Source organism: Saccopteryx bilineata, chromosome 3, assembly GCF_036850765.1.
Source record: "Saccopteryx bilineata isolate mSacBil1 chromosome 3, mSacBil1_pri_phased_curated, whole genome shotgun sequence".
NCBI lineage: Eukaryota > Metazoa > Chordata > Mammalia > Chiroptera > Emballonuridae > Saccopteryx > Saccopteryx bilineata.
In genome coordinates this window covers 235,126,774-235,139,723 of record NC_089492.1, presented here as the reverse complement: position 1 = coordinate 235,139,723, position 12,950 = coordinate 235,126,774, and the positions used below count along the sequence as shown (strand labels likewise).

The following is a 12,950-nucleotide window of genomic DNA, read 5'->3' as shown; positions in this document are numbered from 1 at the left end:
CAGATTATTTGTAGATATACTGATAATAAACTATCATTAAAACAATGATAAAAGCCAACAACTGGTTGAATGCTTACTCTGTGCCAACTATATGCTTCATATGCCTGTTTCACACATAGCAAATTCTTAGGCAAAAACTGTTTTGAAGATAAAGAAAATGAGATGGTTTGAAAGATGAAGTTAATAATACTGACTCTGTGTATAAAGCACTAAGTACAGGCTTGCCAAGTAGTACATGCTCATGAAATGGTAGGTATGGTTAGTAAATGGGATAAGCTAGACAGTGGAACAAGTATCCCATAATTTTGATCACTATTATCAGTGAACATACATAATTCAAATATCTGCCTTATATAAAATAACTCCCTTGTTGTTTTAAATGTCCAAATTACTCAGGTAATCAACTCTACGTCCCTATTCCTTCTACTTTTTTTAGTTGTGAGCTGTGCCTGAGACTCTCTCAGACTTTCTAATGCTATATAATTTGAAAAGTAACAAATATTTCTGTTATCTTTCTGTTTCTTCTAAGTAAACTTGAACTAATTCAAGATATTTTACAAATAGCTTTATTTAGGTCAGGGGTCCCCAAACTACGGCCCGCGGGCCACATGCGGCCCCCTGAGGCCATTTATCCGCCCCCACCGCATTTCCGGAAGGGGCACTTCTTTCATTGGTAGTCAGTGAGAGTAGCATAGTTCCCATTGAAATACTGGTCAGTTTGTTGATTTAAATTTACTTGTTCTTTATTTTAAATATTGTATTTTTACCGTTTCGTTTTTTTACTTTAAAATAAGATATGTGCAATGTGCATAGGGATTTGTTCATAGTTGTTTTTATAGTCCGGCCCTCCAATGGTCTGAGGGACAGTGAACTGGCCCCCTGTGTAAAAAGTTTGGGGACCCCTGCTTTAGGTATTGATATTTGCAATAAGCCAGAGTTCCTTTCAGGTTAGATGAAAAACAAACCCAGCTAGAGTATCCTGGTGACCCAGAAGCCCAGACCTGCTGTACTCACTTATTTGGAGATGGCATGGTCATCTGGTTCATAGCATTTGGCTTACTGGTTCTGATTGTGACACATGATGATTCAAGTTTACCCATGTACACACCAGAACTTCACAAACTGACCTTTTTTGAGGTCTTTGAGGTTAGTGGGAGGGGGAAGAGAAAGCACTGGGCCACTCCGAACAAAGCAACTTTGTTTCCATGCCACTTGCTTGGACAAGTGTCCCCTCATGTGCAGCAGCTATTTGCTGTAGGGCTCTTGGCAGAGTGACTAAAATGTGACAGAAATTAAGGGCAAATTCTGAAGTCTTCTGGAAAATCACCCTTCCTAGCAAATAAATGTTAACCATGATATTGTAGCTCAATGAATTATTTCTTGTCATTCACTTCCTTGCTCACTCTTTTTTCTGTATGCCCATTTTAAAGGAGGTTGCATTGAATATTTGTCAGGCATCTGCTCTATGTTTCTCACTCACTGTACCAGGTCTATGGAAGGCAGAGCCTGGGGTAAAATCATGTACTGTCTCTGGGATTCACTGTCTTGGTCTGTAAATGAAGAGTTGAACTATATCAGCGATTCCCAAGTTTTATACATAGTTTAATAAAGCATATTCAACATTTATTTTTCACTTAAAGAATAAAAGAAAAATATCTTTAGAAACCACAGAAAATAAATCTTGACAAACTCTTCTTACCCAATAGCAATGTAAAGAGCATAGGATCCCAACCAAGGTGCCATCTGAATCTTCATGAGAGTCAGGTATGTGATGTTTTTATTCTCAACCTTGTAAAACTGGTTTAGAAACTCTGGACCTTGTTTTCAACTTCAAAAAGTCTATGATTCTACAAAAGCTGTTCACAATACAATTGGAATTTTTATAGCTCAGAGAAGAGAGATGTATTCTTAGAGAAGGATAAATTATTAGGGCTTGGGAGACAACCAGTCCTATTCAACACTGACTTCTGATAGTGGATTCCTAGACAAATGAGTATACGACCCACAAAACAATTTCTGGTTAATTCTGCTGATATTGGCCAACAGTCTAATTAATTTAGGCTCAGAGTGGATTTTTGACGTGTTTTTTTTTTTTATCAATCTCATTATCTTAATAGCCTACTTTAGCCAGATAATTCAGTTAAGACATATTTATTAAACTACTTCTATTAACTTTCTCTTTGACTCTTGTCAAACATAACTATAAATTTTCTTTTCTTTCTTTTTTTATTCAGTGAGAGAAGAGGAGGCAGAAACAGACTCCCACATGTACCCCGACCGGGATCTACCCGGCAAGTCTGCTAGGGAGGATGATCTACCTATCTGGAGTAGCTCTGTTGCTCAGCAACTGAGCTCTTCTTAGTACCTGAGGCAGAGGCCATGGAGCCATCCTCAGTGCCCAGGGCCAACTCACTCCAATCAAGCCAGGACTGCAGGAGGAGAATAGAGAGAAAGAGAAGCAAGAGAGGAAGGGGTAGAGATGTAGATGGGCACTTCTGTGTGCCCTGACCAGGAATCGAACCTGGGACATCCACATACTGCTCCTACTCTCTACCACTGAGCCACTATAAATTTGAAAGAAAGAAACAATGACACCTTAAGTTCTTTAAAAGCCATATTTTATATGGGTTTTCTTTGTATATTAACTTTTTATGCAGAAGAGAGAAACAAGATGAAACAGTGTACAACAGTTCCCCCCTTATTTGCAGGAGATATGTTCAAATACCCCCAGTGGGTGCTTGAAACAGTGGACAGCACCAAATTCTCTATACTGTATACTATTTTTTTCTTATACATATTATCTTTATTTTTAATTCATAAATTAGGCATCATAATAGATTAACAATAATACTACTAATAAAATAGAACAATTATAACAATATACTATAATGATAGTTATTTGCATGTGGTCTTTCTTTCAAAATATCTTAATGTACTATTCACCTTTTCACTTAAAGGAAGCATTTTACATACTCTTTGGCATATCTGAATTGTCAGCATCACTACTCATGTGCTTTGGGGCCAATATAAGTAAAATAAGAATTACTTGAACTCAAATGCTGTGATACTGTGACAGTCAATCTGATAACCAAGATGGCTACTAAGTGACTAATGGACAGGTAGGGAGCGTGTACAATGTGGATTTGTTAGACAAAGGGATGACTCATAGCCCAGATGCAATGGAGTGGGATAATACAAGATTTTATCATGCTACTCAGAACTCCAAGCAATATGAAACTTAGGAATTGTTTATTTCTGTCATTTTCTAGTTAATATTTTCAGAATGCAGTTGACTATGGGTAACTATGGCAAAACATTGAATAAGAAGGGGCTATTGTAAAGGAAATTCAAAGAGGAGAGAAAGTGGCAATAAATTGAATTAGAAGAGAAAAGGAGGAAAATCCAAAAAAGATCTTTTAGGGAAAATCCCTGTGTCAAGGATGAGAAGACAAAGATACAACATAGGGCGTGTTTCATGATTCACATGCATTGGCACAGTACCTGGGTGATTCATTTGGTGGAAAACATAGCTGGGTCAGAGAACTTTTCACTGGCCCCAAACTTTCTTGGAGTCACTTGAAAGTTTCATTTTGTGTAGCTATTTTTTCTCCCTTTTTTCAAAATGGAAATACTAATTGCTTTGAGAAATATTCCTGACCATTGGAATTGTTCTGTATAGTCACTGAGATTTAGAATTAGATCATGGACTTTGAAGTATGGAAGGTGATTAAGAAATTGGGGCAGGTTTATTCCAAGTGACCTTATCTTTTGTCTTCAGACAACAATAGATAGATAGGAGGTCCCCCAAGAGAACCTTGTTGAATAGGTTCAAATCAGACATTCTGCCCTTGGGAGGTACAGACTAAAGCAGTGACTTTCACATTTTTTTGATAATGTCTTGCAGTAAGACATACATTTTATTTCAAGATTCAGTCTCCGCATATTTGTGTTTTATAAAACAATGCCTTACTATATATGTTCTACCTGATGTTTTCTATTCTGTTCAGTGTGTTTGAGTCTTTTGTTGTTTTAAATAAATGCTGGCCAAGACCCATTAAATAGATCAGGGGTCCCCAAACTTTTTACACAGGGGACCAGTTCACTGTCCCTCAGACCATTGGAGGGCCGGACTATAAAAAAAACTATGAACAAATCCCTATGCACACTGCACATATCTTATTTTAAAGTAAAAAAACAAAATGGGAACAAATATAACATTTAAAATAAAGAACAAGTAAATTTAAATCAACAAACTGATCAGTATTTCAATGGGAACTATGCTCCTCTCACTGACCACCAATGAAAGAGGTGCCCTTTCCGGAAGTGTGGTGGGGGCCGGATAAATGGCCTCAGGGGGCCGCATGTGGCCCGCGGGCCGTAGTTTGGGGACCCCTGAAATAGATGTTATAAATAACTGTTGGCTCTCTAAGTATGCTCCCTAATTTCCCCCCTGTTATCAACTTCCCCTACATTGCTAAAATTCAGTGCAGCCAGTTTTCAGGAGCATCTCTCTCACACTCCAACCTTCACACTAGAATTGCAGTTTCTCAAACTCTATGCTTCTTTCAGTTTCCTGCCGTGTCATTCTCTTCCTACACAGAGCAGTGTAGTCCTTTCTATACAGCCTCTTTCTTTACTGGGCTAACTCCACCTATGAGATCAACATCCCTTCCCTTCAGGCTATGTTGACCCATTTCCTGCACTTTCTTGCTTACCCTTGGCTTATCTTTGTCTCAGCCTAATCATGCTTTTATGTTTTTCTTCTCCAATGGACTCCTTGAAAGCAAAAGCTATGTCTTATTTTATATCCCCAGGATACTGTCTAAGGTTTGACACATACCTAATTATTATTATTATTATTTCCTGAAGTGGAGGTTTTCTGGTGATAAATTCCCTCATCTTTTCTATATCTGTGAATGTTTTTATTTCCCCTTTGTATTTGAAGGATAGCTTTGATGAATATAGTATTCTTGGCTAGAAGTTCCTCTCTTTCAGTACTTTAAATATTGGGGTCTACTCTCTTCTGGCTTGTAGAGTTTCTGCTGAGAAATCTGAAGATAACCTAATGGGCCTTCCTTTATATGGTATTCTTCTTTTCCCTGGCTGTCTTGAGGATTTTTTCTTTGTCATTGGTTTGTGATAATTTCATTATGATATGTCTTGGAGTAGGTCTGTTTGGGTTAAGGTAACTCAGTGTTCTGTTTGCTTCTCCTTATTATTATTATTTTGTCTAAGAATGGTTTTATTTACCTTTATTTATGAAGGATAGCCTGGCAGAATTAGAATACTTAGTTACTTTTTTTTGTTGTTCTTCTTTTTGAATAAATCATTCCAGCTTTCATGGTTCCTAATTAATAAATTTTGGATAAATGAGAACCTGCCTATTAGTGGGTACTTAGTATCAAGTAGCTACCTCTTTGTTAAGTTCTGTTTACTGCAAACAAGAAAGCATAGTTAAGTTCTGTTTACTGCAAACAAGAAAGCATGCTCTTATGGAAAGCATACTTTGTGTAGACATTGAGTAGACATGGTGCCCCTCATCAAAATTCCTCTGTTAATCATAGGAGCTAGCCTGACCTGTGGTGGCGCAGTGGATAAAGCGTCGACCTGGAAATGCTGAGGTCGCCGGTTCGAAACCCTGGGCTTGCCTGGTCAAGGCACATATGGGGGTTGATGCTTCCTGCTCCTCCCCCTTCTCTCTCTCTGTCTCTCCTCTCTCTCTCTCTCTCTCTCTCTCTCTCTCTCTCTCTGTCTCTCCCTCTCCTCTCTAAAATGAATAAATAAAAAAAAAAAATCATAGGAGCTAGTGTAGCAAGTAGGTAAGAACTCAGGCTTTGGAGCTGCACAGAACTAGATTTGAATTCTGGCTAATCAGTTCCTCTGTAACCTTAGGCAAGTTACTCAATTTTTTGAAATCTCAGTTTCCTCATCAGCAAAATAGTAATGATCCCTTATTGCTGTAGTTAGGATTGTGTAGATATTGTAAGTTAATGGAATATAATTTCCATGAGGGCAGGAATTTTTGTTACTTTGGTCCATTTTCATGAACTTAGAAGTTTGGTTGGCATGTATTTGTTGTATAAATAAATATATTGCTCAAAATGGGCCCTCAATAATTCCCAACAGCTCTAATATATATAAATTTCTTGTTGAGTTTACCACAGGTTTCCTTGAAGTATGCATGATATGCATAATTATTCCTTATAACTTCTCTGTTAAAGTTGGGCTCTGACCTGTGAGGCAACACTTCCAGGTTCTGACATTCTTCTTAAAGAATGCTGTATTTCAAGCTGTTAGGCCAAAATTCAGTTCAGTCATTTCAAGGATGTTTGATTTTTGTGGAGATTTTTCAGTTCTATTTTTGAGTTGCCACAAATGGGCATTTGATTCTTTTTTCTTCCTTTGTCAGTTTTTTGTTGTTGTTATGCATCTGTTAACCATATCACCATTCACTGAATATTAGGTAGACTCACACAGATTCTGATTCAGGGTCTTGGGTGGAAAATAACGAATTTCTCAGTGTACTAGAGTTGTTTTACTCCCTTTCTTCACAAAGACCTTATGTAAGATCCATTAGGATGGAAAATCCATTATTACCTAATGCCCTTTACTGTTTCTCATTCCATGAATGGATGTTTGTATTCCCAGGTTTCATTTTGGGCCTTTCCCATTTTTGTACTTTTATAAGTAACTTGTTCTACCACATAATGTAGGCATTGTTTTAAACTTTTTTGAATTTCATCAGCTTACCGACATCTCTCAATAGTACATTCCTACCAGAAAAACAAAACAAAGAAACAAATTTTATAAAGCAGGCCTCAAACTTTTCCACAAACTAAGACAAGTAAAATGATGGTATTGCTTTATTTTTATAATTTATCCAAGCAATAAGATTGAAAAGAGTCTGACCAGGCAGTGGTGCAGTGGATAGAGTGTTGGACTAGGATGCAGAGGACCCAGGTTCAAAACCCTGAAGTTGCTGGCTTGAGCACAGGCTCACCAGCTTGAGCATGGGGTCGCTGGCTTGAGCGTAGGATTGTAGACATGACCCCATGGTCACTGGCTTGAGCCCAGGGTCACTGACTTGAAGCCCAAGGTCACTGGCTTAAGCAAGGGGTCACTTGCTCTGCTGTATGTAGCCCTCCCCCCATCAAGGCACATATAAAAAAGCAATCAATGAACAACTAAGGTGCCACAACGAAGAATTGATGCTTCTCATCTCTCTTCTTTCCTGTTTTTCTGTCCCTATCTGTATCTCTCTCTCTCTGTCTCTGTCAAAATACAAATAAAAGAGAATAAATAAAAATAAAATGGTAAAAATAGAATGGTAAATTCTATGACACTATATGAATCTCATCTCTCTTACTAAGTTCATGAATAGGCAATATAATAATATACATTTATTCTCTCACTGACTTGTTCTCAAACTTAAGATTCACAGTCATACCAGGATGAGTGGGGCTCTTTTATTAAAATTTTGAAAATGGGAGGAAGAGTATATTTTGGGGGAAAGAATACCTTTTGGCAAGTGGGATCAGGAGAAGGGGAAGTTTGTCTAACTACCTAATAGGTCTCAGTTGGTTCAGTGATGAGGCCAAACTAGACCACAGACCACAGAAAGGCAGAGCTTTCTAGATAAAACAGAAGGGTTAACATTTATGGAGCCCCTACTATGTGCTAGGTGTTTCACAGGTTTGTTTTATATCCTCACACTGAAACTAGGGGTAAGATTATTGCATCCATTTAAAAAATAAATATACTACTGCTCGATAAAAATAAATAGATTCAGTCACCTGTCCAAAGTCATTCAATTCTTATGGAACAGAGTCCAATATGAATCTAAACCTTCAAAATGTGTAATCTTTCCACTAACCACACAATCTCAGAATGTATCAGTTAAACCTATATGTAACCAGTCAAGTAAATGTTGCACCTGACATTTTTAGATTTCTGACTTACAAACCTTCCCCAACAAACTGGGGAAAGGCTTCACACAGTGGACTTTGAGATGTCTTCCTCTCAGCCTTCTGCCAGGAACGTCACTATTGAAAGCATCACTGTAACCTGGAAGGTCTTTTACATAGATTTGAACACCTTTAATGCAGCAGAAAGCATTATGTTCACACTATTCAGGCCTCTAGTACGTCTTAATAATAAAGAATTTGATTGCAGGATGAAGATATCACAAGGAAAAATAACATGCTATAATATAAAATAATAAAGGCATACATATTTAAATCCAACCACATGCATATTGGGGACACTTGGTCTATTGCACAAACACAGGCATCCAGAAGAAATGTCTTCTCTTTAGTGTTCCTTTATCTTCAGCCATGTGAGAAGACTTTCAAGGGTCTTACTTTATTCTTAAAGTTGACAGGTTCATCCTACATCAACAGAGTGGCTGGCTAAAGCCAACAGCTCCGTTGAATTCATTTTCTAAGAAATATTACCATGTTAGTTCTGGGCACCTGGTAACACTCAGACTGCAGCCAGGGATATCACTACTGGTTGGATTTACTTCTTCTTGATCACCAAGAAACCTGAAAATCATTCTAAAGGTGCAGTGGCAACTGTGGCACCATCTATCAGCTCAGAGATTAGTCAGTTTGCTGCATTTTATCAAATGTGGGCTGCTGATTTAACCAACCCTCTCATTTCATATGTGAGACACAGAGATTTGGAATGACTTTCTCATGCTTACATAGCTGATTGACACTGTGGGTTACCATCTACATCTGACTCCATATCCAGAACTCCTTCCATTCCCCAGGCACTCATTCATTGATACATTTATCAAACATTGATTAAGATGCTTACAGTGTGAGTATAGCTGTTTACTATTAAGATAAATTAGATACAAACCCTACACTCATAAAGTCTTTACCCTGCTTTACGTTTTTGGTTTCTCAGAGGACCTTTGTTCTATTATGAAAGTGACTCTATACCAAAGTGCTCTCTCTACCCTGGCTGGATTGGGCAATCACAGTTGCTAGTCACTTGGTATACAGCCCCATTTCAAATGTATTCTTTTCTTCTTCTTCTTTTTTCTTTTATATTTTTGTATTTTTCTGAAGTTAGAAGCAGGGAGGCAGTCAGACAGACTCCCGCATGCACCCAACCAGGATCCACCCGGCATGCCCACCAGGGGGCGATGCTCTGCCCATCTGGAGCATCACTCCATTGCGGCCAGAGCCATTCTAGCACCTGAGGCAGAGGCCATAGAGCCATCCTCAGTGCCTGGGCCAACTTTGCTTCAATGGAGCCTTACTGTGGGAGGGGGAAAGAGAGATAGAGAGAAAGGAGAGGGGAAGGGTGGAGAAGCAGATGGGCACTTCTCCTGTGTGCCCTGCCTGGGAATCAAACCCGGGACTTCCACACACCGGGCTGACACTCTACCTCTGAGCCAATTGGCCAGGGCCTCAAATGTATTATTTTAAAATGGACTAGTCTCTGGTCTTCTAACATTCTTGAAATTTGAATTTCCAACATATAACAAGAAAATTTTTTTTAGTATACGAACTAATTGTTGTATAAGAACTAGGAAAATTGTTTATCTGACATTTAAATTTAACTTAACGTCCCATTTTGTTTGTTTGTTTGTTTGTTTTTGGCTAAATCTGACAACTCTACATTTTATTCATATGAAAAAGTGGCCCAGGGTAATTTGTATCTATTATCATCCAGTTACTTGGACTTAACCCAGAATGAAATCTGAAAATAATCACCCAAACATGGCAGTACTGATAAATAATATTTACGTGCATGAGCTCTGAAAATCATGCTATTACTACTACTAATAGGTCTTATTTTCTCCTTAGTAAAGGAGAGTCAGTGTGCATGTGCATGTGTGATTAGCATCTCCCTAAACACTCTGAAGAAAGGTGTTTGTTAGCTCATGAGTGGACACATGAGTATTTTTTTATGCCTCACGTGGCTGCCCCATTTACCCAACAGCCAACATGGAACAAGCAGGTTTTTGTCAATTGGTACATTTTAATAATTTAAGGACACATTTTTTTCCCCCATTATTTTGAGAATCCAACTTGGAGCTTCTTCATTTGACCAGAATGTATTTCCTGAGGGTCTGATGTATTCCTGGTGAGGCAGGAGGTCTGGACTCTGGGAGACCAAGTCAGAGAGATCACGATCTTCAAATCACTTTCACATTCTCTTTGTGGCTCTCATCCTAGCTCCATTTGATCCTGACGTTTAGAAGACTTGTACTATTATCTCTGTGTTTCAGAGGAGTTAGCTGAGCCCTGGCGAGGTTTCAGGGACGTGTCAGAACCCTCACCACAAGTGAGTGCGAGAGCTGGGGCTGGATCCCTGATCTTGCCACTAGGACAATGCTCCTTTTTTTTTTTTTTTTTTTTTTTTTAATTACGCCAGGTTGGCTACTCATAATTTTTAAAAACAATGAAGGGAGGCCCTGGCCGGTTGGCTCAGCGGTGGAGCGTCGGCCTGGCGTGCAGGGGACCCGGGTTTGATTCCCGGCCAGGGCACATGGGAGAAGTGCCCATTTGCTTCTCCACCCCCCCCTCCTTCCTCTCTGTCTCTCTCTTCCCCTCCCGCAGCCAAGGCTCCATTGGAGCAGGGATGGCCCGGGCGCTGGGGATGGCTCCTTGACCTCTGCCCCAGGCGCTGGAGTGGCTCCGGTCGCGGCAGAGCGACTCCCCAGAGGGGCAGAGCATCGCCCCCTGGTGGGCAGAGCGTTGCCCCTGGTGGGCGTGCTGGGTGGATCCCAGTCGGGCGCATGCGGGAGTCTGTCTGACTGTCTCTCCCCATTTCCAGCTTCAGAAAAATACAAAAAAAAACAAAAACAACAACAAAAAAAAACAATGAAGGGATTAAATAAAGAATTTTTTTGCAAACACATAAGTGTGACCTCATGATGGAATAATAACAATGAAATGAAAATGTTAAAAGTTTATTTTAAATACCGCCTATAACCAGGTCACAATTCTATCAAGATTCTACCAATATTCCATAGCCTTTCTTCCCCAGGGGCATAATTTAATTCCTTTCCCAAATGACTGGTTCGATTTTTACACCCATGGGAGTTCCAGGGACTTTTTTCTTGCTGTGATTGTTGCTGAACTTCTCCTAAGGAATGACTTTGTGATGAGAGAAACACAAGGACCATGTTCACTGGGTTTTGAGAACACAAGAGAATGTTCATTCTAAAGCTTGGAGTTTACTGCTCATCCAATGGATTAACTTTGTCTGGAGAGTGGCCACTGGCCTCCCATATGACTTTAAATTAGAATAAGCCTAAAAGCAGAGAGGTATTAAGACACAGAAGCTCTGGGTAAAAACAGGGAAAGCCCAACTGCTTCCAGATTGCAGTTCACTGCCTCTGTACTGGTTTTTGCAGGACTTGAAAAGGGCCTGAAGTGGAAGGGACTCATTGGCTTTAGAGATAGGAAACAATGGAAATGCATAGTTCATCCACAAACCAGCCCCTCTTAGCATCTCTCCCTCACCAAGTAACATTCCTGAGGCCCTTCCCTGTTCAAATTCAAGAAAAGCAAAAAGAATTTCCCAGTTTTGTAAATTTCCCTGATGGTCATCTTATTGTTATCTGTTACTACAACATGGACTGTGATGTGGTCTGGGAGAATTTAAAAACTGGTCGTTTGACTCTGGATCACCCTTTTTGATTTATTGTCAGCTGATGACATTAAAATTAGCTTACATTTGCTGAGCAAATCTGAATGGGCAACGAGGGAGGAAACAGGGAGTGGCCTGGGTGGTGGCAGGAATTAGATTAATAATCCTTGCATTATGGAGATTGCAGGGCACTTTCCCACACTTTGTGTGTTGGATCCCTGCAAATTCTTGTGAGGGCAGGTATAAACCCCATTCGACAAATGAGAAAATTGATGTCCTAAAAGGTGAAGTGATGGCCAGAGTTCACACACACACAAATTGTAATGGCAATATGAAAGTAGAATAGAAGCCAAAGTCCTTGCTTTCTTGAGCAACACACCAAAGCCTGATTAGAATCTACCTTAAAGCTTTGTAGCTATACTCAGATAATCAGCAACCAATTATAACAGACTGTTAACATGAGAATCTGGTACTCTGTTCTTTCTGGGCCTTCAGAACTTCTCTTCTTTTGGCTCCCTTCCTCCATCCTCTTCTTCATTTATGTAACTCCTTCAGTTTATCACTTGGGTACCATTTCTTCCAACAGGTCTTCATGACTTTGTTAAGTGACCATCCTATAGGTTTTTGTGACACCCAGTGACTACCATTGCACTATCCTTACCACATATTGGAATATAATTCCATCTAGGCACTAAAACCACAAGTCATTCACTAGTGGTTATTTTTTCACCATTGTAAGTCCAATACCATGACAGATTCTGAATAAATATTTCTTGAATCCATGCTGCACGATTTACTGTAACCAGGAAGTTTTGCTTCCACGTTACTATGAGGGTTAAGAGGAGATTGAAAGCTGTTTTAAAGCCATCTAAGACAGTACACTTTCCAGAAGGAGGCTCTCAGGAAAGCAAACTCTGGCCATCTACATAGAATGTTAGATTATTCCCAGAAGTAAGACTTGGAGTTTGGAGAAGACTAGAAGTGTAACATGAATGGAAGTTAGTGTCTGTGTACCTAAATAGGGAAAGAGGTAAGAGCAGATATTTTTGGAGTTACTGGAAAGCTTAGCCATGACACCCAGCCTGCTCTTATGTCTAGTGCTATTGCTGGGAACCAAGCTTCATGCCAGTCCTCTGTCAGATATCAGTTTCTGGGAATAGACCTAAATTTGTACGTGGTTGTTTATAATTATATCTTCCTATTTTTTGTGAGTTAGAAGACCCTATAATATGACTGTTATATATTATCAGATTCACATAGAGATGGAATATGGTATATATAATAGATGATTAACAAGACCTAAGAGTCACAAGTCATAGAAATATAAAACCCAGCAC

The 12,950-nt window shown here is 39.3% G+C and overlaps 1 protein-coding gene across 4 annotated transcripts in view; it reads left to right on the top strand.

Annotated features, from left to right (window-relative positions):
* The window catches only part of PDE4B (phosphodiesterase 4B), a 549,769-nt gene that overhangs the window by 467,091 nt on the left and 69,728 nt on the right, over positions 1-12,950 (top strand). The window contains exon 2 of one of the 4 annotated variants that reach the window (XM_066268961.1): positions 1,707-1,764. The exons of the other annotated variants lie outside the window; for them this stretch is intronic. The gene's annotated coding sequence lies outside the window, so the exon portion shown is untranslated. The remainder of the gene's footprint in view (positions 1-1,706; positions 1,765-12,950) is intronic. 4 annotated transcript variants of the gene reach the window in all.